The 19,145-nt window shown below is 51.1% G+C and overlaps 1 protein-coding gene and 1 long non-coding RNA gene across 2 annotated transcripts in view; one reads left to right on the top strand and one right to left on the bottom strand.

Moving 5' to 3' along the window:
• GALNT18 (polypeptide N-acetylgalactosaminyltransferase 18) overlaps nucleotides 1–19,145 on the bottom strand; it is a 353,258-nt gene that overhangs the window by 185,448 nt on the left and 148,665 nt on the right. The gene's annotated exons all lie outside the window — the stretch shown is intronic.
• On the top strand, nucleotides 4,459–14,034 carry LOC147357731 (uncharacterized). The gene is made up of 3 exons (XR_015142057.1): nucleotides 4,459–7,850; nucleotides 9,266–9,583; nucleotides 13,297–14,034. It is a non-coding gene; the product is annotated as an uncharacterized LOC147357731 (long non-coding RNA).

Below are 19,145 nucleotides of genomic sequence, written 5' to 3'. Positions count from 1 at the left end.
GGAGGGCCGCTTGGTCTTCAAGGCCGGAGAGCTCAGAGCGGCATACCACCACCTCCTCCTGACAGATTCTTGGAAGTGTCCATCTGGGAAGAGGAGGAGGCTTGCGAATAAGAGGGGGACACTTCCAGCACCCAGAACACTCCTGTCACAGAAGGGGTGCTCCCGGGAGAGGAAGCGCCATCACTGGAGGTACACAAAGGATGTCATGGACAGAGGCGCTGTCCCCCCTCCTTGCAAATTAGACAGCGCGTGATTCTGAAAGCAGAGGAGCGCACCAACGCCAGAGACTCCAGTCAGGGCGACACCGAAACTCGTGCCCACGGAGCTGGCCCTCACACCAACGCCAGAGACTCGAGTCAGGGAGACACCGAAACTCGTGCCCACGGTGCTGGCCCTCGCAGGTGCTGGGTGTAAGCACCTCTGCTTTTTGGGGGCCATGTCCTGGGCATATACTCACACTGGAGATCCATGTAACTCCTGGGATAACCATCACAGCTAGCACTTGCTGAGTGCTTACCATGAGTGAGGCTCTGCCATAAGCATTTTCCACTTACCAACTCATTTCCCCCCTACAGGGTGGGGACTGCCACTGTCACCATTCTAGAGAGAGTGAACATGAGGCGCACAGAGGATAAGAACCTTGACCTTCACTTAGGAGGACGTGAAGTAGCTGAGATGCAGTCTGAGGTAGTCTGTCCCCCCGAGGCAGTGGCCCTAACCATTAGGCTGCACTGCCTCTACAGAGCAAAGGGCTGGATACAGGTGAATTCCAAAGATGAACACTGCCTGTCATCTCAGTTGCCAATTTTCCTTAAAGATGCAGGAGGGAACTCAGATATATTAAACACATTAGGACATTTAAAGGAGTAAAATGCGAACTACGTGCGCATTTCTATGACAAAGCAAGAACTTCTGGGACTGCGGTGCTGCTCAAAGCTCCATCCCAGAGCTCAGGCTGCCCTTGGCCCCCTCGACTTGGTGTGTTCGAAAGGAAATACAGGGCTCACCTGATCTTGAAGGTCCTTGTTCTTTCTGAAAAGATGGATGGTTCATTGTTTGGATTCAGGAGTAGTAAAGATCTAAATGAGTGAGCCAACTGCATCACACGTACAACGTTTAACACAAATGGAGCTTTACTGCTCTCACGTACCTGAACGGGTATTATCAAGTAGAATCAGGTCATTTAATGAAAAATTATGATTCACAATTAGACCGGTATAGCATGAAAATGCATTATAAACATATTAAAGTCCTGGGTCCCAGCACGTGCTTTTGCCTTTTTACTCAGTATGGTACAAAGGACAACAAATATGATGGCGGTGGGTTCTGAATGATGAGTCAGGGGCAGGACAGGGAGAAGAGGGGGTATATTTGGTGAATTTCTGCCTGAGCCAAGCACAGCGCTGGCTGATGTCTTTACCCAAGGTTATCTCTGTCATGCTCACAGGCTGGATCCCATGAGGGCAGGAGGACATCTGTCTTGTTCCCTGCTGTATCTGTGGCTCCCAGCAGAGTACGTGGCTCTTACAAGGAGATCAGTCCATCATTTCAAAACAAATCAGTTAATCAGTACTCCATAGTAGTTAGTTACTAGACACGAGGAAACCAGAGATGAAGAAGCTGAATGACTAATCTGAGGTCACCCAGTTTGTCAGGGGCATTGACGCTTTCCTCTGTACCGCCAAGTGGCAAACTATGGTCGGAGGGCCAAATCTGTCGCACCGTCTTTTACATAAATAAAGCTTTATTGTAACACATGATATTCGCTTGCTCTAAATTTAGCTATAGTGCTTCAGGACAACAAAGGCAGAGTATGACAGAGACCCATATGGCTTGAAAAGTGGAAAATATGTACTTTCTGGCCCTTTAAGAAAAAATACGCTGACCCCTGCTCTACACCTCACATTTGACATCCCTTAGGTAAAGAGGACGTGACTCTGCTAATCCATTCATCTTGTTTCCTTAGGAGCACTGGCTGTAGAGAAAGAATGTATACTCCAGCTCTGCCATTTACCGGATTAGCTTAGCTGCACCTCAGTTCCTCATCTGGAAAGTGGAATGGGTACCAATAGTACCTTCTTCTTAGACTATTGGTGCACATTCAATGAGAAGGTCCATGTGAGAGCTTAGCACGGTGCCCAGCATGTAAGAAATGTTAGCACAGGGAGCGGCAGTGGCTAAGGACACACACAGCCCCACAGCCCGCCAGGGTGCTCCTCCACTGACACTTCTTGAGCTCAGGTGAGGAAGATGAATGAGGTCCCAGCTCTGGAAGATGCTGCTGCTGTGTAGCCCCAGATGAAGGGCGTCCATGTCGACAGAGTGGCCTCCCATTAACCAGTCCTAGACTCAACCCCTCGCACTCTCCAGTAAGAGAGCAGACCTATAAGAAGGAACATGTCTGACACAGTTAGGGTGACAAAGAGACCCCAGGGAAGTGCCTGGCTGGGTCCTCTGCAGGGGTCTGGAGGTGTCCAGACAGATCTGGTGAGGCGCAAGACCCACAGAGGTCTCTCACCCAATGATCAGGTGTCCCCGAAGGGCAAACATGGGCCATGGCCTCCGCTGGGGTTCACTCTTGACTCACGGAAGGGGTGACCTGAGAGACGTGTATATTCAGGGGGCTGAGTGCCTCCCCGGGCGAGCTCATTCATGGCACAAATGAGAAGAACACGAGGAACTCAGCCGGGCAGCTGAGCCAATGTTTGGAGGGTTCTGAGCGCAGCACGGAGGCTGTGGTTCCAGCCCACTCCTCACCCAGCCTTGCGCTCGTCTGTGTCCCAGGGAGAAGCAGGCTGAGAGGGAACACTGAAGGGCCATTTCCCTAGACGGTCACACATGGGGCACAAGTGGCGCCTGTGTGACGCTCGGGCAGGAGAGCTATTCCTCTGCCTCCCCTGACCCACTATGAACAACCACGTGCTGTGGGCAGGAGGGAGGCCCCAGTGGGGCCCGACTCATGGAGGACACTCACTGGAGACTCATTGGTTGAGGAGGGCAGTGCCGTGTTCTGCCCCTCTCTGCTCATGACCTCCCATAGCCAATGGTCCTTCTTGGCCTCTGGACAGATGGCTCTAACAGGGCAAAAACTACAGAACAAGAACTGGAGCTGCCAGCACCTCAGCAGGCCTGGGACGGCCAGTGAATGGGGAAGGAAGAACCACAACACACACTGCAAGTCCGAAAGGCCCGACTGGCCATGTGATTTGGAAATAGTTTCTGAACCTTCAAGCACGTATGCAAAGGTGCCACTTGCCAGCCATCACCAAAGGTTCTGTCCAAAGTGGCCAAGTGCCATTCAAAAATTATTTGAGGTCCAATGAGGAGGGGACTGCAGGCTAATCTTGGGTGTTTACTGCAAAACCTTGCCCCTGAAGCCGATCCCCTCATACACTGTACCCCAATTCCACTGCACTGGCCCTGCCCAGTGGTAAGACCAGGCCATTGCAGTGGTCCCATGATGTAGGTTCTATCATTCCCATCACAGATGAGAGGAGACTGCAGCTCAGAGACAGGAAAGAGCTTGATGCTGAAACTGTACTCCTGAGCACAGCCCAGCCTCTATGTTGTAGGAGAGATATACTGTCTGGCCTGAGGACTAGAGCACTTCAGGCCCTGAGAGGCTGCTGAAGTTGGTCTGCACTGGTTCACAGCAGCTGTTAACCCACTGCAATACCTTCACAGCACTGGTAACAGCTGCTTCCCCGAGGCCCTCCACGTGGCCCTCTTACCCCAACTGCTCTGGCCCTTTTCTTGGAATGATCCAGATCTTTCTACCAGCCAGCCTCTGCCTCCCCATCCCAGCTGCTCCACACTGTGACCAGCATTTATGCCAACTGGTTAGTGTCTCTGCCTTGCTAGTTAAGTACAATTTGACTATTACTTGCTCGCGCCCTTCCTAGGAGGCCTCTGAAAAAGAATTATGGGTTTCTGGAGACCTTTCACTCAGTTCATCTGTTCCCCACGTTAGTGCCCAGGCCTCATTACGCATGACCTGTTTTCCAGAAAGTTCTGCCAGGGATCACAGAAGGCATCCAGGAAATGCCACGATATGGTCCCAGAGATAGGCCCACAGAGCCTGACATGCAGCCCACTAATGAGAGCGGAGAATTGCAGATCCAGGTCCTGACAGCCTCCATGCTAATTCACAGAGACAGGAGGGAACTGGGGCAGGAAAGCAGCTTGCGAAGCTCCAAGCAGTGAATGTACCCGAGGCTGCAGCTCTGAGCCTGAGCCCCAGCTCGCCAGCCAGGCACGAGGAGGCCATCTGGAGACCCAATCAAGGCCCGTGAGGCCTCTAAAGCCGCTGATGCTGAAAGCGGGAGGAATACCTGTGTGAGGAGGGCTGCTTCAGGGAGCAGCCGGAGTGAAGGCTCTCCCCGCTGCTTCTGCCTGCCTGGGCGGTGCCAAGACTGCACGATGGAGTAGAAAGAAAATGGGTCTTGGAGTGAAGCAGACATTACCATGCTGCCCAGCCCCTCCCATTTCTGATGGCCTGTCCTCTCTAGGACCACGTTCCTGAGGATCCCTGTCTTTTGGAGCTGAGCCATGTTGTCCGCTCCCACCACGCCCTTCAGTGGAAACTCTGAGGCTGGAGGAGCTGCAGAAGAGGCTGTAGCCCAGACCTCTCCCTGAGCCCGACTCTGCTTCTTAGACTTTAAGATGAATCTTAAAATAGCAACAGAAGGGGTCACGTGCTCGATCCCTGCTGGTGGTCAAAGTGATTTGGGGCTGGACAGCAGGACTGGCCAGGCTCTGCTGGGGGACAGACTGAGCCACCTGGGACGAGGCCCTCTTCGCTAAGGGCCAGTTAGCCAGTTGCTCAAGCTGGACTAGGGCTCACTGGAAGTGGCAGCCCTGCTTCTGATCCCATCATATGGGCAACTTTGGGAATATTTCCCCAAGCAGTGGAGCCCTCTTTTTTTTTTTTTTTAATGGTTTTTCTCAGTTCTCTATACGCTCCTCTTCAAGGCAGAGTTAAGAAGACTTTGAGGGTGGGTGGCGAGAGGGCCTGCCTTCTGCCCTGCAGCCAGTCCTATAGCCTGCTATTTCGGTTTCTGCCCTCGGGCCATGCTCAGAGCTGAAGCTTTGGTGTTTGATGGTGAGATCCGTAGTCTAGGGACAGGGAGGCAGGGAGGAAGCAGGACAGGCAGGCCAATGTCCCAGGTAATTGCCTGCTGTGTGCACTGGGGCCCTATGTCTAGAGGACATCTGGGGGACAAGCACAGATGGTCCTGTCGCCTTGTCCTCCTCCCGGAGTGTCCTGGGGCCTCCTTCTCCCACTCTCCTAGGTCTGGTCTTCATTTTCTCTGGATTAGATCCACAGTCCAGCCCTTCAAGTCTGCATTTCCTTGGTTGTGGAACAGGAAGAGACTGCCAGGCTGGTGGGGGGAGCCGCTGTGAAGTCGGCTTTTGGAGGGATGAAGGCTAAGCATGAAATAATGGAGCTGGCAGTGCTGAATATCCAGATAAGAATTCTTAAAGCAGTTTCCTTTCCTTCCACTCCTTTTATTTTTTTTTTTTAACAGCTTTATTAGGGTGTAATTTACATATCATAAAATTCACCTGTTTCAAAAGTACAGTTAAGTGATTTCTAGAAAACTTTTTTTCCGTTCTTGAGATGTCCTGTTGTATGCTTTATTTGGTGTTAAAAAGAGAAGGGCTAATTGAATATCCAGAAATGTACGTTGTTGGTGTTCAGTATCACCTGCTGGCTAGCTCCCTGCTGATGATAAAGGACCATTGTTCCCACTTAAATAGCCTGATGCCTGGGCCTCGCCCGAGAAGCCCGGAAGCCTGGGAAGTGTCTTCAGATCCTCAAATTCCATCCATGGGAGCAATATTGATGAGGCAGGATTCACACCTCCGCACATGGGGTGGTTCACCCCAGAACAGCAGCGGCTAGTCCTTACTGCTTCTGCTTGCCCTCTGCAGTGCCACCTCCACACTCCACGGTGTGTGCCCTCCCCACTTCTCTTCCAACACCCAGCCCTGGATCCAAAGTGGTGCCCCTGGGCCTGTCCTAGCTGGAGGGAGGCACCGAGATCCTGGGGGAGACAGGCGGTCCTGAGAGGCAGGAAGCCTCAGTCCACCCTCCCCTCCAACACGGGGCAAATCCCCGTTTCCCGCTCTGTGAGATGAACCCAGTGTTTGGGCTCTACTGGGGAAAAAAAGGAGGACTTGCAAACGTCACCATGATGCTTTTCTTACTCCTCGAAAAGGAAGGCATCAGGCCTCTACTTGTACCTGGGCTCCCAAGGGGAGATCTTCAGGTTTTTAAAAACATCTTTTGATGTGCTAAGAGTCCTAATAATAAGGAAGCAAAGTACTCTGTTGAGTTGAGGGTCTCCCCTCCTCTCCACTTTTAGAGACGCAGTATGACATGGGCTGAAGGTCTTCTGACCCCACAATTCAGCTTTCTTTTCCAGGAATCCTAAGAATGGCTAAGAGAAAGCAGTGGGATCTGGCAGGAAAGAGCTTGGAGATAATCAGAAGCAAAGAGCTCTGACAGTCTCAGGCCCCACACCATTAGAAGCCTCTGCAGAACAACTTTATCCACTGTGGAAAAGACACACAGGGAGAGCTTCCTCTGGCACGTGGAGAGCACTGCGGGGAAGGGGAGTGGCTGCCACAGAAGGCCTCCTGACCAGGCAGGGCCAGGCCTGCATGGCGAAGGACAGCCTCCCTCAGGGGCTCCAGAGTCAGCTCTGCCTATGACAGGCTGTGTGACCTTTGTCAATCTCCCTGAACCTCAGCCGGCTTGTCTGTTTGATGGGGATAATAAAACCTCTCGCTAACTGTGAAGATAAGGCGAGCTGCTGGCATCAGTAAAGTGCTTCGCAAACTGTCAGACTCCTGGCCGGTGGATTTGTTTCCTGTTGCTGCCGTAACACATGTCTACAAATTTAGTGACTTCATGCCAATGTATTATCTTGTAGTTCTGGAGGTCAAGGGTTTGACAGGGTCTCTCTAGGATAAAATCAAGGTATTGGCAGGGCTGTGTTCCTTTCTGCATGTCCTAGAGGACAATTCTTGAATCCTTGAATCCCCCATTCCAGCTTCTAGAGGCCACCTACTGTCCTTGGCCCATGACCCTCTTATTTCATGGCCAATGCCAACAACAGTGGGTTGAATTCCTCTCATGTGGCATCCCTCTGACTTCTGATCCCCTTTGACACTTTGAAGGACCCCATGATTACACTAGGCCCACCTGGACAATCCCGGACACTCCCTATTTTAAGGTCAACTGATGGGCATCCTGAATTCCATCTGCAACCTTAACTCCTCGTTGCCGTATCAGCTAACATTCACAAACCCCAGAGATTGGGATGTACTTATCTTTGCGTGTGTGTGGGGAGGCACATTATTCTGTCTTACCTAGTAAGAGGTCCATCATTGTGGGTTTTGCTCTTTATAAAGGTGTGGTTCTAATACTCTGCTCTCAGGGTTGGAACCCTGAGAGGCAGAGGAATGACAATTCACGTTTGTTGAGAGCTGACCAGCTCTCAGCATAGTGGTGGTCTCCTCCCTGACATGGCTCTGGGACTGCACGAGGGGACACACACCCAGGAAACCAAGGGCAGGGCTGCCAGTCAGGCTCTCTGAAGGAGGCAGGTGCACATGAGGGCAGCAGGTGGCTGGAGCCTCGCCCCTGACCTTGAAGCCACCCTGGCCCTGCCTCCTTCATGCACCAGCTAATGAACAACAAACAAGAGCCTGGGAGGTACAAGGCATGGGCTAAGGCCACTGCCCTCCTGCCTCCTGCTTCCCCACCAGCTCTGACTGAACCGTCCTCGTCTCCAACTGGCTCCTCACTGCCGGCCCTGCCTCCACTGCTGTGCTTTGAATTGGTGAGTTTGGTTACCCCAAACTCTGGCTTTCAAAACTCCCTGAAGCTGCAGTTCTATTGTTTTGGGAGTTTTCTCATCTGGGAATCTGAGAAATTGCATACTGGCAGATACCTAAAACCATCTGCATTAGATTTCATGGGAGTCATCAGAGGCAGTATGATGTAATGTGAGGGTTGGCAGACTCTTTCTGTAAAGGACCAGTAGTGAGTATTTTAGGTTTTCAGGTCACGAGGTCTTGGTTATAATTACTCCACTCTACCCTGGTCTCTTGAAAGCAGTCATAGATCATATGTAAATGAATGGGTGTGGCTTTGTTCCAGAAAGAGTGTTTCTACAGCAGGCAGCCGGTCAGCTCTGGCCCCTGGGCTGTAGTTGCTGACCCCTGGTGCAGAGGCAGCAGAGACTGGCTCCTGGCTGCTGCATCTACTAAGCAGGTCATAACTGCTCTGTGTCTGTTTCCTCACTAGTAAATAGGATAACAATAGCAACCCTGTAGGGTAGTAGTGAGAAATGGAGAAGGGAACCTGTGTCCAGCACTCAGAGCAGAGCCTGGCAGCTTGTAAGCTGGGTGAGTGTTAGCCAGGATCTGCCTGTCAGTCAAGAGCATCCACCTCCAGGACGCTGGCTATGACACACCTCTCAGCCTCATTGTATGAGGGCCCACTCTTACTCTCCTAGTACTGGCCTCATGGGCCACTACTCAAGCCCACCTAATTCAGCCCCAGCTGGGAGGGACCAAGGTAGTTATGATCCTGGGTGTTCAAGTCATTGAAAACAGGATCCTGAGCAAGGCCAGAATAGAGGACAGAGGAATCAGCCTGCCCTTCTGGGAGGGGCTGGGAAGGATATGAGAAGGCTGGGGTTCAAGAAGTGTGACGGGTCCTAACAAGAAACCAGAGAATGAGTCAGGGGTCTAGGGAGAAGCACTAGTCATTTCATTCTGGGCTGACATGGCAGACAAGAAACAGGAACTCGTCTGACTCCAGATACTGTGTGATGGCCTCTGGCAGGCAGACAAATCTCACACCAGGTTCCTTGCCAGCCTGGGACCGCCATGCCCTCTACCATGGGCTGTGGGCCTGGGTGTGGCTGAGCTCACAGCTGAGACAGCCTGGCAGGTAGGGACAGCCAGAGCTCAGCGTGTGCATCCATGCTCATGGAAATGGAAATGGACTTGATTAGAAATTATGCAGAATGAAAGCAGCCATTAAAGGTCCAGGTTTTTATGCTCTGAGCCAACCACATAAAGAACATGTGAAAAACTCATTTTAGGGAGTGACAAATGTACATACCTTAGGAACGAGGATTTATAGGTGCCATTATGTGCTACTTTAAAACAACCCTTTAAACCTAGAATTCTGCCTAGGAGATATAATGAACTCTGAAGCACATATCATCTTTTTTTTTTCCCTGAGAGCCGACAGCCTGGAGCTGAGCACCCAGACTTCTACTAAATATACACCTCACCATTCACACATAAAACACAGTGTTTCCACACATCAATTCTTGGGATGAACTAGTTGGTGACCCTGTTGACGTTAAAGTGGCATGCTTCTCCTGGCACAAATACGCAGATGGGAACAGCTGGGCTCGACAGGGAGAAAGAAATGTGCTCCTTTGCAGCAAGATGGTCTACAACCCGGACCAGCTTCAGACTGCCTGCAACAGCTGCAGCTCCTAGGTGTGGGACAGGCTACAGGAGAGTCCTTGCACTGGGAAACCTGCAGCCTGAGGTAAGCTGGGAAGAGTGTGTCCCTGTCCTCTGTAATATTACTTTACCCTCTTCTCTCTGGTCTCAGCCTCTCTGGAAGCCTGCGGGTTTCCAGTGTCTTTCTTCTGGTCTTAAAGGGGCAGCCGTGTGCTGTCTGGCAGTGGTTCCCCTTCATGAATGAACATCAGACTTACCCAGAGGGCTTGATGCACCATGGCTCATGCTGGGCCCCGCCCCCAGGGTTTCTGATGTAGCAGCAGGTCTGGGGTGGGACCTGAGAATGTGCATGTCTAACAAATTCCCAGTAGATGCTGAAGCTGCTGAAGGGGCCCCACTCTGAGAACCAGGCTGTAGAGATGATGGGAGTCACAGGCTTCCTTCCAGCCCTGACTCTGCAGCTTATTCATCCTGAGAATGAGCAAGTCCCTCCCTCTCTTCAGGCCTTAGTTTTCTCTTGGGTAAACTTCCTGGAGTGGGATGTGATGATCTCTAAGACCCTTTCACATGATGCTAAGATAGTTTAGCTCACATGGGAATTGGTGAAGCAGAATGTTCAATTGTATCCTTAGGTCTCTAGTTCAAATTTTTTATTTTATAAATAAACTAAGGTCCAGAGAGGTTAAAATGACTTGCCCAAGGTCATACAGCTCGGTAGCAGCTGATTCTTAGACCATGTAAGTAGATCAAGCCTCTGAGTGCCCTCATTCGCTTCTCAGTGCATCTTCTACTACCCTTGAGGATTTCTGCAAAGTGGTGCTAGGGACAGACAACCTGCTGGACCCCCAAGTCTACCCAGTACCTCTGAAGCCGCCAAACCCTAGAGCCCAAGCCTTGGACAGATCAGCAGCTCCTCCCTCAGATACTCCTCCCCAAGGCTGGTGCCCAGGTCTAGATCTGCAGATGCACCTGCAGCCTATACGTCAGGCTGGCAGGGAGGTGAGAGGAGCACTGCAGGTGTGGAGGGAGAGGGTATTAATCACCAGAGCCCGGGACTATTCACCAGGCTCCCAGAGGACAGCAGGCTTCCTGTTTTGCTCAGTTATCATCAGCTGTATCCTTATCCAGGGGTACACGTATGCACACACACACACAGAGTCACAGCAGCCTACAAAGGCTCGTTCTGAAAACAGATTTCTCTAGTCCCAAGAGGCTGCTCACCGCATGTTGGAAGACCATTAAAATGTGTCATTTCAAAGATGAGAGAAGAACACTTGTAAAAACAAACTTGCATGAAGAAATATTATGGGGTTGCATTCTGGTTCAACAGCCACATTTGCATCTCTAAGTGCAGTTGCCAGTGGAGAAGGATCCATAGGACCTGGGTCGGGGGGGGGCGGTGGGTGTGGTCACAGGCTCCTGGGTACCCGGGCTGTGGGGGCCCCAGGGCCAAGCGCCACCACTCCCAGCGGCTGTTGGCTCTCTGGACATCTTTTCTTGGTTGCTCTGAGTCATAATCTCCCAGCCCTGGCAGCCAAGGCTGTATTTCAGTGAAGAGAAGTGGATTTGTCCTTCGAAAAAAGTTAACAAACAGGCCCTCCCAACCCCAGGCTCTTGCAGGACCAGGAAAGGCTTTGAATCCATGTCAAAGAAGCCATCAAAGGAAATAGGCCGTTTCAAACAAAATCCATTTCTCAAGCATGACGGTAAAAATATTTATCACATGAAAGATGTGAAAACCTTTATGATGTCTCAACGTTCTGTATTATGGATGCAGCATGTGTCCAGCAGAATGTGTGCAAAAAAAAAAAAAAAACCCATTATGCCTGTGATTTTGAAAGGAAGAAAAAAATTAGACCTTTCCATCTGGTAAATTCTTAATTTACCAACCCTGTCGTGCTACATGGGCACCTGAGGCAGAGGATGGAGGTGGGCTCGGCTCAGAGTCAGATAAAAGAATCAAGGGCTTCAGACAAAGAAAGTCTACATGTCCGGACACAGTGAATAGGGGTCCCACACTTATCTATCTCTGTCAGCCGGGGGCCTTGGAGAGCATCCAAGCTCCTGCCTCGTGCACAGGGTCAGACAAGGCCACCACGGTGCACTTCAGGATTACCAACAGGGTCCGGACTTCCTTCAGGGACCTCCACAATCAGGAGCGTTTGCTGTTCTAATGGATTTTCAAGGTACAAGACAAAGCCTGTTCTTTCACCCAGAAAGGATCACAGGGGTGGGGACGGGTGGGGGTGGGGGGCAAGCCAGCCTTTCTGGGAGGCCCAAGTTTCTCAGTCTCAGATCTGAGGATGAAAGGTCTGCTCAGAGAACCTAGGGTGCCCAGGTTCTACCGTCATGCCACACCTCACAGTTGGTGGATTGCCAGAGAGGGCACTGGGATGCACGGCCTCTAACGGATCCATGAGCATATCCTTCTCTTCAAGAAGGAGAGGCACCCAACTCTAATGCCCTTTCCTCTGGATGGGTGGCTTAAAAAGAAGTGCCCTGGTGGGCCCTGGCACACTGAAAAAGACACAGGGGCTTGCCCTACCTTTTCTGGGTACCCACAGAGAGGTAGAAATTAAACTCTATGCATTTGGAGGAACAAATGAAAGTTAATTCACTTAATCAACAAACTGCATCGAGATGCAACTGTGCAGAGATAGCCTGGTCTGGCGGGGAAGTCCAGGACCTCTGAGCCACACAGCTGCAGTTTGGCTTCATTCTTCATTAGCTATGTGGCCTGGTATAAGTCACTTAACCTCTCTGTGCCTTGGTTTCCTAAAGTGGAAAATCGGGGATAATCACACTACCTGCTTCCTCGTGGGGACTGAATAAATTAGTAAGACAGCCTCTCACATTCTATGTGCTATATAATCCCTGGCAAAGGTTGCTATAGTTATGGGCAGGTACTATGCTGGGTGCTAGGATAGAACTATGAGCAAACAGTGGGGCATTTATGAGGTGGCTGCTCATTGCTTTCTCACCTTTCCCACCAGAGTCAGGAATACAGAGTAACTGAGAACAGGTAGCTATAGGGAAGGCTCCTATACCTTCCCTAATGGGACAAGAGGACCCAGAGCCCGCTGGTATCCTGGGGTGAGGTTCCCGGGGAAAGTCAGGCTCTGCTCCCTGCTCCTCCCCCCATTCCTGCTAGGGTGAGGAGAGTAAGGGAAGTCGGGAAAGCTGCACGGGAGTAGGGGAGCCCAGTGCCCAAATGTGAGAGCCTCTGCATCAGGATGGATCTGTCTGACTGGGGAGCTGGGTGGGAGGCAGTGACTTTTCCGGCCAGGTTGGTCTGTCATACATGTAGCCCAGGGGCTAGGACTCGGGGATTCCCTTCCTAGGGGGCTGTTACTCTGAGGGAGACCCTATGGATTCCTCATAGCATGGGAGCTGTCCAGGCTGGCCTCTGCTCATGACCCAGTGGGCGGGCACCTTAGCAAGACAACCCGGAGTGTGAGGCTGAGAAGTGTAGCTCAGGCAGGGTCCTGAAGGCAGACTCCACGAACCAGAGAGGCCTGGAGGTGACAAGACCCTCCACTGTTGGGGGTCACAAAGAGGAAGCCCCCAGACCCCTCACACATATATGCCACTTGTCTTGTATAAGATATACCACAGTTAGCATCGTGAACCATAGAATTGGGCAAGGTCAGTGCCACATTAACCTTTCCTTCTGCCAGGCCCAAGTAGGAGGAGTGGAATTGAGGGATGTGTGAGGGTGCTAGGCTTTCTTGGGGTGAGGGGCTCACCCTGCCCAGAAGTCCTGCCTCTGAGCCCTTGTCTCCCCGCATTCCTTGACAGTGCACAGCTGAGCACAGCAGGTCAGAAAGTTCCCAGATGCAGACATGGGGCAGTCAGAGCCTGAAGGACCATCCATCCAGGACCACAGGAACCATCCATCCAGACCAGTGTTCTTTATAACTCACTACATTGATGTCTAGTGCATACATGTAAACACACGTAAGGGAAACCACAATTTACAAAACAGTCTTTAGCTTTACTATATGTGACTAACACTGGTATATTCTATTTTTTGCTACACTATTTTGTTAAGAACAAATGTTGGGGACTTCCCTGATGGTCCGGTGGTTAAGAATACACCTGCCAATGCAGGGGAGCGCAGGTCCGACCCTGGTTCGGGGCGATTCCACATACCTCGGGGCAACTAAGCCCATGTGCCACACCTGCTGGGCCTGCACACCCGGAGCCTGTGCTCTGCAGCCAGAGAAGCCGCCACAACGAGGAGTGTGCGCATCACAACTGCAGAGTGGCCCCCACTCCCCACAACTAGGAAAAGCCCGCACACAGCAACGAAGACCTAGCAGCGCATCTAAAAAAAAGAACAAATGCTGGTTATGAACTAGGAAATTGATTCTATAACCTACTAATGGGTTGTGACCAGCATTTCGTAGAACAATGATCTAGATCAATGGATTGCAGCCTTTTATAAATCAATGTCTCCTTTTCATAAATATTAAAAATTCCTACTTTCATATTCCTTGAAATTTGAAAATAAATTATCACAATCGAAAACAAAAATAATGGCCATTTTGGAATACTTTTTCAAAGTATGCACGCCACCTAACTACTTTCCCAAGAGGTTGATATAGAATCCCCCATAGGAGAGAAGATGCCCTCCCCACAATTAACCTAGCTAAGGGTGGTTTTCAAGAGCTTCTGTGGACCCCCCTTTGGGGAAAGTGGACCCTGTGTTGAGGGGAAGGGAGGCGTGAGGTCCCTTTACCATAACGCTTTGAGTCCTAAATTCCTAGAATTTTGCATAGAAAACTTTTGAAAGAAAGGGTTACTGGCTAAAAAAATGGTTGGAACCTCACAGGCTCATGCATTCACCTGTCTCATTTCCCTGGGTAGAGAAAGAGGCAAAACCATTCATTCCATTAGATTCAGGGATTTGCTGAAGGGAACACAGAGGCCAGAAGTGAGAGGGAGACAGGACAGGACCTGAGACCTGATCTATGGCTACACCACCTTGAATGCACCCCATCTCATCTGATCTCAGAAGTGGGGCCTGGGCAGGATGTTCTGAGGCCTTCAAAATGTTACAAAAAGGCCCAGCAATAAGGACGTGCACAATGAAGGGACCCAATTCCCTGGCTTTGAGTTTGATTTCTAGAAGACTCAGGGTGGAAAAATATTAACTGGGAGTCAGAAGCCCTGCTTAACAACTACATGTGGCTGTGATGAATAAAAGATGGAAAATAAACTGACCATCTCTGAATGGGGGTAGCGTGTCTGGAGAAGAACATCTTCCTAATCTGGGATCCAGGAGGAAGGGAGCTCTTGACTGTGAGAAGACAGGTGCCCCGTGTGAGCGTGGTCCATGGGGGTGGCGGGTGGTCCAGGAGAGGGCTCTGCTGGCTCTTCCACTAATACACAGAAGTTGATGCCAAGTGTCAGGCTCACGGCTCTGTGGCACCCTCTATCAGGTGCTGCTCCCCCAGGCTGTCCTCCAACATTTGATAATCGGAACACCCCCAGGATGGGCTGGTTCCAGATGCAGCTGTTGCCCTCTGCTCCTTCAGAAGGACTTGTCTGACCCAGAGCCCGGAGCGGCAATGCCAGAGGCTCTTTCCTGGACTCCTGCAAGATCCTCTGAACACAGCAGAGGCTGCCGTGCCTATCTGATGGCCAACCAGAGGCGTCAGAGGGAATCACTCGGTATCCTGGAGTGAGCCCAGGTCCGGGCCATAAATGTCTCTGAGGGTTGGAGCCGGCCCAGAAGACACTCACACACACTCACACACAGAGCACAGATGGGCGCTGTCCCTGAGTCTGTGGCTTACCCTAGTTCCCAACCCTGGCTGCACACCAGTGCCAACTGGGGAGCAGACAACAACAAAGCCACAAATGTTCAGGCCCACCCCAGACTGTCCTCCTCAAATTCTCTGCAGGTAGGGTTCCAGGCATCCTTATAGTTCTGTTTCATTTTTTTAATCTCTCCAGGTGATTTCAATACACAGCCAATTTAGAACCACTGGGTTGGAGAACAGTTCCCAAACTTCAGTGTGTACACAAAAGGTTATATGGAAAGTCTGGGGAAAAGACAAATTCACTCCAAGATGGTCCACCCCTCAAGATTCTAGAGTAGATTTGGTTCAATGGCTCGATCGTGTCTGACTTTTGATTCCCCATGGACTATAGCCTGACTGGCTCCTCTGTCCATGGGATTTTCCAAACAAGAATACTAGAATGGGTCACCATTTCCTTCTCCAGGGGATCTTCGTAACCCAGGGATTGAACCCGAGTCTCCTGCAATGCAGATGAATGCTTTACTGGTGAGCCACCAGGGAAGCCAAGCAGAAGGTTTGGGACAGGGTAATTATTAACAAGTCCTAAGAAATGAGCTCCTCCCTATCAACAGAACTTCATGTCAATTCAAACCATTGCACATTTCAAAGGACAAAGCAGTCCTTAGTGTTTCATCCCCTTAACAAATACTGTGATCCTTTTATATTCCGTAAATGTTTATTGGACAAATACTATTCCGTCTCTCAGATGGAGCACTGTGGTATCATTACCTTCTTCCAAAAAGCCTTCTGGAAGTTTAATAACTGATGGTGCCAGCTCTATTTTCCTCACCTGAGCATCATGATGCCTCATTTTCCCAACCTGGGCATCAAAGCGCTCCTCCTCCCAAGGGCAAATCGTGGAAGGCACTTGGATATACAGATACAGAAAAGAAAGGCACTCCAGGCCTGGAGTTGTAGCACCCCAGCTCCACACTGGTGACTATGGTCCTCCCTCCTGCCATGCATTTCTCATAAAGGCTGAGCCTGTTCTGATATTCTGAGTCTTTTCTCTGCACCACAATCTCCTCTTGTGTTTCTGATGCAGTGTTCCCTAGAACACACATTGACAAACAGAGCTGCTGAGCCCAGGCTGCATGGAGGTTGCTGGAGAGTAAAAGAGGCCAAGTTGGGGGTGGGAGGATTGCACAGGCTCTTCACTGAACCCCCATTTCCCTGTGTTTCCTGCTAGCAGAATTCTTGGAACTGGGAGCTTTTTCAAACAGCACCCCCTATAAATCAAAGTGGCCCCCTCTACTTTGAGAATGCCTGTTTAGCCCGCAGCCACTGCAGCAGATTCCGCAGGTGCTAGTGCTGGAGAAAGTCTGGGAACCACGGAAGGGATACAGAGATGAGGGAGCCTCCCTGCAACCTCACACTCAGTACGAGATGGACAGGTAACCAGGTGTCCCACCAGCGTAGCAACCTCACATTCAGTACGAGATGGACAGGTAACCAGGTGTCCCACCAGCGTAGCAACCTCACATTCAGTACGAGATGGACAGGTAACCAGGTGTCCCATCAGTGTACCAATCTCACACTCAGGCATGAGATGAACAGGTAACCAGGTGTCCCGCCAGCGTACCAACCTCACACTCAGGTATAAGATGGACCTCACACTCAGGTATGAGATGGACAGGTAACCAGGTGTCCCGCCAGTGTACTAACCTCACACTCAGGTATGAGATGGACAGGTAACCAGGTGTCTCACCAGCATGCCAACTTCACACTCAGGTATGAGATGGACAGGTAACCAGGTGTCCCGCCAGTGTACCAACCTCACACTCAGGTATGAGATGGACAGGTAACCAGGTGTCCCGCCAGTGTACCAACCTCACACTCAGGTATGAGATGGACAGGTAACCAGGTGTCTCACCAGCATGCCAACTTCACACTCAGGTATGAGATGGACAGGTAACCAGGTGTCCCACCAGTGTACCAACCTCACACTCAGGTATGAGATGGACAGGTAACCAGGTGTCCCACCAGCATGCCAACTTCACACTCAGGTATGAGATGGACAGGTAACCAGGTGTCCCGCCAGTGTACCAACCTCACACTCAGGTATGAGATGGACAGGTAACCAGGTGTCCCGCCAGTGTACCAACCTCACACTCAGGTATGAGATGGACAGGTAACCAGGTGTCCCACCAGTGTACCAACCTCACACTCAGTACAATATGGACAGATAACCAGGTGTCCCACGAGTGTACTAACCTCACACTCAGTAAGAGATGGACAGGTAACCAGGTGTCCCACCAATGTACCAACCTCACACTCAGGTATAAGATGGACCTCACACTCAGGTATGAGATGGACAGGTAACCAGGTGTCCCACCAGCATAGCAACCTCACATTCAGTATGAGATGGACAGGTAACCAGGTGTCCCACCAGTGTACCAACCTCACACTCAGTACAAGATAGACAGGTAACCAGGTGTCCCACGAGTGTACCAACCTCACACTCAGGTATGAGATGGACAGGTAACCAGGTGTCCCGCCAGTGTACCAACTTCACACTCAGGTATGAGATGGACAGGTAACCAGGTGTACTACTGGATACCATCATGTCACAATGGACTGGCTGGCTGGACAGATGGACAGACTGACAGCGGGTCATTGGGGCTTGCTGCTGCAGCCAGGGCTTGGTAGTGGGGTATGTTGGCGGGGGGCTATGTTGGTAGCGGGGTAGCAGGCATGATTGCTGCCTCTGGAGACACGCTGACAGAACACAGCGTTCCACATGACTGCCAGTAAGCCAGCTCTGAGGAGATTGTTTTTTGGCTCCTGGGAGCCAGGAAAGGCTGTCTGAGTTGTATAAACGACTGTCTCAGACAGCACAGTGCTAATGATGGCCTCAAACTAGGGCCCCAGACTGTTTCCAAGGACTTCACAGAGGGAGCGGATGAAAGGCATCTGGGCAGCTCTGCAAACCTCCCCCTCATTATGAGCGCGGTTCCAACACCTCATGGCACCACAAGGGCCTCGCTGTTCCTGTCTGCAGCCTCCCCTTCACCGGAAACCCAGGCTTTTCCTCAGGAGCCTGGGGGGCCCTCGAGGTAGGCGAGTCAGCAGGCGCACTCTGGAACAGGCACCCTTCCCCGTGAGCATTTTCACAGCCCTGATTCCACATGCCACTCAGCCACCCTCAGCATCCATTTCATGTGTGAGCACATCAGAGTGGTCAAGACCATGGGCACCGAATGCGACAGGCCAAGGTTTGGCTCCCAGCTTGCCACTCATTACCCGTGTGACCTTGAGCAAATGCTAGAATCTTTCTCAGCACCTCAGATTACTCAGATGTGGGAAAAGGATAAAAAGAAAACCTACCTCCTAAGAGCTGGGAAGAGTATATGAAACATTTCATGGAAAGCATTTACATGAAACATTTGATGGAAAGCACTTACTGTGCCTGGGACGGGGTAAGCACCCAATCAGTGTCAGCGAGTACTACCAAGGTCATTGTTGCAGCACAGGTTACAAAATACACACATATACACACACACACACACACAAGGACTGAGAAGCAAATCCCCAAGCAGAGGTCTCTGCCCTGCGCCAGGCACATGAGACCTTGCGCTCCGAACCTTTTAAGCCTCTGCTTAGACCAAACAATGGCTACCACCCCCAACAGCCAGAAATACTGTCTTTCCAATCTGCTTTTGTGTCTCAGCTTCCCTTGGCAATGGACAGTGACACCTAGATGGAGATGGTTTTGAAGTTGTGCCCAAAGTGTCTCCCTGCCTTGGGAGGGCTCAGGGCCAGCCCTGTTTCACACCTGGCCCCCACTGCCATTCTTGCTGTGTCCCTGAGCCTGCAGACATGGGGTTCTCAGGCTGAGGG

Source organism: Bos grunniens, chromosome 15 (genome assembly GCF_055505025.1).
Source record: "Bos grunniens cultivar Pamir isolate PY7600 chromosome 15, Bosgru_T2T1.0, whole genome shotgun sequence".
Taxonomy (NCBI): Eukaryota; Metazoa; Chordata; class Mammalia; order Artiodactyla; family Bovidae; genus Bos; species Bos grunniens.
This window is presented reverse-complemented; position numbering and strand designations above follow the sequence as displayed.